Below are 7,926 nucleotides of genomic sequence, written 5' to 3'. Positions count from 1 at the left end.
CGCCACAAACCTATGTTTGTGGGTTCGAATCCCGGTTCGCCCCGATAATGTTTCTAGGTTTGTTAGCACCATCCCCGTGCTCGTGGATTTCACCGAAGTGGGAAACGTCTGAGACCTGCATCACTTCGGGCTTTACTCCCACATTAAGCTGACACGCCGTGACTGGAATACTGTAAAAAGCGGCGTTAAACCCAACTCACTCACTTACTACTATGGTTGAATGGTGTTGTTAATAAAAACAATGTGTTCTACCGAGAAAGTAGTCACAGCTTTGGTCTTGTGATGTGTTCTTTCTAGTGGATGGTTAATCATCTACATTATCAGTAACGCGCCATACAGCCACAATTTGTACGAGTTGACCAGATCTGTACACGCCCCTCCATGCTGGCATGGGCAAACACTATGCAATATACATCATAACAAATATAATTTCTGAATAAGTCTATTGTTCTTGTTATGAGGGATGTGTTCTTATCACTGATTAATTCAAATATGTCAAGCTGATGGGATAGGAAACGTACATCGTTATGGGTAACAACCTCTGGTTTATTGCATATGGCGACGTTTCGATGTAGATTCTTACACCGCTATCAAGCTGGAGTGACAACAACCAAGTGATGAGAGGTATATATGCATATGTTGTGATAGGCAGCAGATTAATACTATCTGCCATGCTTATCACAATATATATGCACTTTTAACTCGTCATCAGTTCAAATTAGTACCGTCGTCATTTGTCGTCGTTTAGTCGTCATTAGTTTCAGTAAATTCGGCAACAGTTTGCAGTGTTCGTATAGACAAAACTATGCCCAAAACTTGCCTTTTCGTGTGTTTGTGACGGGTGCCACCGGTGGGGCAGGATACCTCACCTTTTCGCGAACACCTGATAGTCACTATTTGATAGTGATTCATAAACACATGCTCGTGATGTGGTCGGAATCGTACAGTCCGCTGTTTTTGGCAGAGATTTTTGATGACTTTGAAAAGGATTTTATCGCTTTTGTTTACATGGTTTGTTATTATCCTGTTACATGGGGCGTCAATAAGAAATTTGTCGTCATTAGTTTGCATCGTGCTCTATGTCAGGTACGTGCAGCATATTTCTCGCGCCCGTGATGCAGTTGGAGAAATTAGTCGTCAATCATTTACACCAATGCTTATCTCACCTTACATAAAAGTACTAACTGTTGATCAGCAGGCAATTATATTTTTCATGTAGCCGCTGAGAAATCAATCCGAACAAATGGCAAATGAGACTTGAAACTCCTTGTAATCATCTTCATCTGAAGAAAGTTTAATATTGATCATTGTGGTAATCTTAATCAATATCCTCGCAAAATCTTTGCCGTCTTGCCCTTGTTCTGGAAGATTCATAAAGTTTTTAACATTCAAATTTTGCCAAATTTATTAAAAAAATTATTAATTATATCTTACGGGCATGAACAAATCAGAGTCTCGTTGCTTTACATCATACCAGTTTCAGTTTCCTTAGCATTTGTGACAATTTCACAATATGAAGTACCAATCTTTCATTTTTGTTGACTGTTGCCACAGTGAGTGAGTGAGTTGGGTTGTACGCCGCTTTTAACATTATTCCAGTTATATCGAGGCATGTCAGCTTAATGTGGGAGGAAAGCCCGAAGTGATGCAGGTCTCAGACGTTTACCACTCTGGTGAAACCCACACGGGTATAGTGCTGACAAACCTAGAAACATAATCAGCGCGAACCGTGATCGAACCGTGATCGAACCGTGATCGAACCGTGATCGAACCGTGATTCGAACCCACAATCATAGGTTTCTGGCGTGCCCAAGATACGCAACTCTGCACAGCGAATCGCGGCGCCTTAGACGACTGGGCCACCCTTAGACGACTGGGCCACCCGTGCCCCCAACTGTTGCCACAGTGCAACATAATCTCACACTTTAGGGTCATCCTTTCAGCCAGCTCTGTGGAGAAGACAACAGGCAAGGAACAGATCCTGCACAGTACACCATGCCCAAAGCTGCCCTGACAGGAAGCCAAAACATATAACAAGAAAAATAAAACATGAAAATCAACTCTTTAATTGGTCCTTATAACTTGAGTTGTACAAAAATACCAATGTATTACCACCGCCCATCACAGCTGAACACAGTTCTAGATTAAATATTCATAAATAGGAGAAATCATATCAGTGTATATAAGCCCTTTTACAGCCAACACAAAATCCTGTATTTTTTCCAGTAATACTGGAAATCTTTAGGAACTTTACTTATGAATTTACTTTCATGAATGAGTGATTGTTCTTTTAACCCTAGCCATGTTAGCTATTTCACCCTTTAAAGAACCAAGTCTGGTCAACACTAACCAGTGATAGATAGCATGAGCAACACCATCAATATACTACTCAAAAGAAGTTAAACAACACCTGATTTTTCACATGACTATAGATCATGACAGATTAACTACAGTTATATGAAAAAAAGCGGTCATTGTTTAACTTCTTTTTAGTATTATATATCAAAGTCTACTAAATGTCCAACAATGACAAAGTAAAAATAACCTGTTTCTTCAAACCTCAAACAGAAACTCTAATATAAATAACAACATGCACATCAATCAGGGTGCTTATGCTGTTCCTGCTGCAGGAGCCAGCTATTCTAGACCTTAATCATAACTAAGGCACATAATGCATAAAACAGAGAATGTAAAGAGGACAATACCGGAAAAGATAACTAACATCCAAAACTGTCATATCAAAATTTGTATATCAAAAGTGCACTCAAACATGTCATAAGGTTCACAACTTGTTCATATATCCTGGTGCCCAACAAATACCCTGGTACTATTCACAGAACATCAATATGGTAGATTCAAAGGGACATATATTTGATCTTCTTGATCTTTGATGTCTTGCTGTACTTTTAGTAACAAAGCAACAGTGTATTGAGCTCTTGGAAACCAGATGTGTAGGGCTGTCAAAAGAATACCTACATTGTGCTCAATTTACTAGTTTCATGATCTAGGGCATTTGTTGAATAGGTGGAGTTGATTCAATGATAAATAATAGTGTCCATGGTCCATTTGTTAATATGTAGGCCTTGGGGAACTTGATTGTGAACTGGATTGAAAACTGTGGGCCATTGAACATGTTCATAGAATCTGATGGTCTATCAGTGACTATTAAACAACCCAGCAAGTAGACCTATATTGTTGCCGTTTGCATTAGTGATACAGTGAGTGAGTATAGTATTATGCCTTTAGAAACATTCCAGCAATATCGCGGTGGGGACACCAGAAATGGGCTTCACACATTGTACCCATGCCCGGAATCAAACCCTGGTCTTCGGCGTGATGAGCGAACACTTTAACAACTTGGCTGTTCCATTAGTGATATAGTTGAACTTTTTTAACACTGGTTAAATGACATTAAACAAACAGCTCATTCAAATATTATTATCTGTACATACAAACTGATATCGATATTCAACATTAATATCTAAAAGTGTAAAAAAAGGAAGTTTTTTTTGCAAACTGTTAATAACGTTTTGTCAGTGTTTATTAACACCCAACCAAGATAAGGTGAGTGGAGAGTGGCTAGGGATAAGCCAGGCACACTAATAATGCTTCCGTAAGTAAATGTTGTCAGAGAGGAAGACCATGTACATCATCACTGGTTGTTTACATTGTACTCAACATACTGGCAGCACCAGGCTGTGTAAACAAGGCCACCACACAGAAATAGTCCTGAGATATACAAGGTATTACAGGAGACATACATCATCCACACTGGTTAGTAATGCTGTTATTTCAAAAGCAATAAGGTTCGGATGGTAGAAACTATGTCAACTTGGTATATTAGTAACTTAAAACTTCAGTTTTTAATATTATGAGAATGTGAGTATCGCTGTATGTTTTCATGACCCAAGGAAAACATAATACTTGAGTTTATTTTTTTGCTTTGAGAAGGATTTTCTGTGCAATATTCTTTAGCATTTGAATTATATGTTATCCTTAATGATTATGTTGGTGTTCCTAAAGTACAAACTCAAAGCCTTAGGCGTCCAAACTTGTAATCAAATTCATATAAAATTACACCCATGAACTATTCTAACCTTTGTTGACAAAAAATACATTCACGAAAACATTACCTGTGCTTCTAAGAGCTCCTGTTGTGGGTAAAGGTCAAGGTTATACAGCTTTTTTGGTCTTTGAAAATTCCATAAAGGTCCAAGTCGAGGTTATAGATTTCACTGAAGAAAATATTGCCTAATGGCATATATGTAGCTATGATTTGTTTGTTGTTTAACACAGCACTTGGCAATATCCACCAAGTCTCCTATACTGTATAGCAAGCATGAGTTGATGGGGCCTTTTCTAACCTGGAACTCCTTCTGTGGTGTACCCACAATGTAACAAAGTACATCAGTCCTGTCAAAGTATGCATGAGAGAATAGTACCTGCTGTGTTAAAACATTGCTCCGAAGCAGAGTTCCACACATTGCACCCATATAATTAAGAAGTAAGACTGCATTCTTTATCCTATAAAAGACTCCTCCAATGTTGATCATTGTCATGTCACGTGTCCACTAAGTGAATGAGTGGGTGAGTGAGTGAGTATGGTTTTACGCCGCTTTTAGCAATATTCCAGCAATATCACGGCGGGGGACACCGGAAATGGGCTTCACACATTGTACCCATGTCTGGAATAGAACCCGGGTCTTGGGCGTGACGCTTTAACCACTAGGCTACCCGACCGCTCCCGTGTCCACTAAGTTAAAGGGGGACTAGACTTAGGCCCTCAGGCATGCAAGTTTGATTCAAGTCAAGATTCACTTCATATCTAGTAACTATACACATTGTGTCTAGATTAATATATTCAAGACTGATTATTCTCTGACGTAAACGTTTTGAATCCTATAATATTGCACTTCATAAAATGATGAAATTTCTACATCTGTAAAGAAACAATTTCTTATTTCCTGCCTTATCGCTCTTGCATATCTCAAATGTGTTACTAATGCTGTTTTCTGAGGTCATATTATTTGGCATTATTTTATTTTGTGGTGAGTTGGACTTCACTGAATAGAACACTATACAGTTATGTGACAACTTCATGTGGCAAGATAGTCCAGAGTTGCATTAACCACATTTACAGCCCACAATCACTGATAACAGACCATGGGGGATAACCTGGGCAAATCTTCAAATGGAACCTTTGACCAGCAGATCTTGGAACAACTAAGGGATGCAACTCTCCACAGTGAAAGCACCTTGCGCACCTATGAAATCAGTAAATGCATGCAAGATAACACATGTAAATTAATCAAGCATATCCTTCACAGCTAACTTAAATATCATTCAAGAATGGATGTATGGCCCACCTTGCAAAAGAATGATTTGGCCCCACATTGTTTAAAGGTCCTTGTCATGATTAAATGGACTATGGTCTTCCTTTTTCACATGCATATTATGATAATTTCAGGATCTTAAATTCACGACAATAATAAAAGTCATATTTTTCACAAAATTTGTCAAGTAATTGTATTGGTCAACACACAAACAGAGCTTGTCCAGTAGATTATTGGGACCGCTGCCATTTCTATTGGGTCACCAGTGCAATAGTAAATGCAAACTAACTATAAATATCACAGATATAACTATTGTTACTGCACAATATTGATAATTCCACACTATTTACATAGAAACCTGTGTTAATACACACAACGGCACATCAAAAACACCTTGTACATACATGTATAACCTAATACTATACAAAGTCGTCCTAAAGCCATAACTATATATTTTCTTATTCTACTGATGAGCCTACTACTCCTCATTACAAAAAACAAATGGTCGAAAAATATACATTTTTTAACATCATTTTGTTCATTGATTTTACAGCCTTTTTTCCAGTTTTTATTTCAGGAAATTAACTATCACAATATTTTGCCATTCCTTTCACAGCATATTGACCAAGAAAATGTGTACAAGCAAATAAATTGGTCTGGCCTGACATGCTAGATAAGCACAAGAAACCACAGTAAACTATGACACAATGGAATGTTACTCCTCGGACACTACTACTAACCTACATACAGAAGCTCTTTCCGTGCTCACAGAGGTGTGAAATGTCAATATATTCTGTACTTCCTTGAAAAACACTCAAATATTCTTTCAAAGGCTGTCTATTTTCTAAGTGAAATAAGCAAGGTAAGATTTATCTGGCTTACATTAATAAAAACTGATATTAATTTTTCCAATGGTACCAGAACAAGTATTTCACATATTAAATGCATTATTTCAGAACGGAAAATAAAAACAAAAACAAATGTTCCATGAAAGACAATTAGGCCAAGTAATTATTATTATTCCAGTTCAAGGGTATCCACTTTCAATCTTTTGATAGAAACTTGAGAAAACATTCTCTAAAAGAGATCACTAATAAGCAGTGAAAAGTGAAATATGTAAATTAAATTAAAGAAATTTGTTGCGTGTTTTATTTCTTTAAATTAAAAGTTACTTCGCTTTCTATATCATATGTATGCGTGTGACAAAAATGTGAAATAAATATTAAATTATAATTGTAGTATTCAACCTTTAATTTCATTACATCAGTAAATGTATCTGAAAACTGAATAAAAACACAAAAAACACCCAACTAAATTCATTAACATACAACAATGGCCACATGTTTCATATCAACATGCTCTATCTTCACTAGGAGAAGTAATCCTATCGCTCACCCTCACAACAGGGTCAATGAAACCTGAATAATTCTGCCTTAACACAATACAGTGTGAAGCCAAATAAACCTGTGATGTGTATGCATGAGGGGTGTGGTGCTTTAGTGTCAACACAAAAGAGTCTGCGCCTACAACAGCAACTTCAGGAAACAAAGCCTAACTCTGATCCCCCCCAAGAGCCACAGACTGCCTCTGTCACAACTGCTTGTTTATCATGTTTATTTCAAAACTGCAATGTTTTTCCTTTTAATTGTTTGTTTGATAAAACATTTACATGAATAATGTTGACAAAAACTGCCATAAAAAATGTCAGAAATATGAGCATGTTTAATAACCTCGGATCATATTTAAGAACAATTTCTCAAAAGGAAGATGCCTGTGTACATTTCAGCAAGGTCCGAAGTCAAAAGCATAACAACCAGATCACACATCTATATAAAGGACTATTCCACAACATCTAAACCCTTTATCAAAATATTATTTTACAGATTTTCTTCAACTGTTGCATCCCACACTACCCCATTCATTATATCTCCTATTTCTGACATGAGTACACAACTGTGAGTTACACTTAACGTGACAAGTGGACTTCAATTAAACATTCTCTATAGCATTATTAACTACACAGAACCACAAAGCAGGCATGTCACTGCATTAAGTAAATCAAAGCAACCAATAGCAAGAAAAATCCTTATTATCTTTAAGTAGCAAATTTTAAGCTGAAGTATCAATGAGCCTCTTTATTCTTTCAAGCATAGTTTCATTACCATGATTACAGGTGCTTGACTGCTAGTACAGAGTCATATTTGGATTTTTGTTGTTTCCATACAGGTCACGTTATGAAACATCACATTGTGTCAATTCAAAACAAAAATATACATAAGTCATCCTTGAACACTGACCTAGGCACTGTGTGATGTCATAGTTCTACCATGGTAACACCCTATCTCACAGGGGACTTCAAAATGACTAGACACAGAAATGCCACACATCTAACTTAACGAAGACTGCACTAGTCTGTACATCATACTTGTTGGAAAAAAAACAATGAATGAGGAAATAGTCCTCTACAGAACCCTTTGCTGAGCAACGATATTAGGCTGCAGAAAAACATAAATGTTTTGATAAATGTTTTGATTAAACTTGGACTAACAACATAGAGTAGCTCCCATACACAACAATGTTTGCTCCTTTGGCA

This window comes from Haliotis rufescens, unplaced genomic scaffold (assembly GCF_023055435.1).
Source record: "Haliotis rufescens isolate VD_foot unplaced genomic scaffold, xgHalRufe1.0.p SCAF_3, whole genome shotgun sequence".
NCBI lineage: Eukaryota > Metazoa > Mollusca > Gastropoda > Lepetellida > Haliotidae > Haliotis > Haliotis rufescens.
This window is presented reverse-complemented; position numbering follows the sequence as displayed.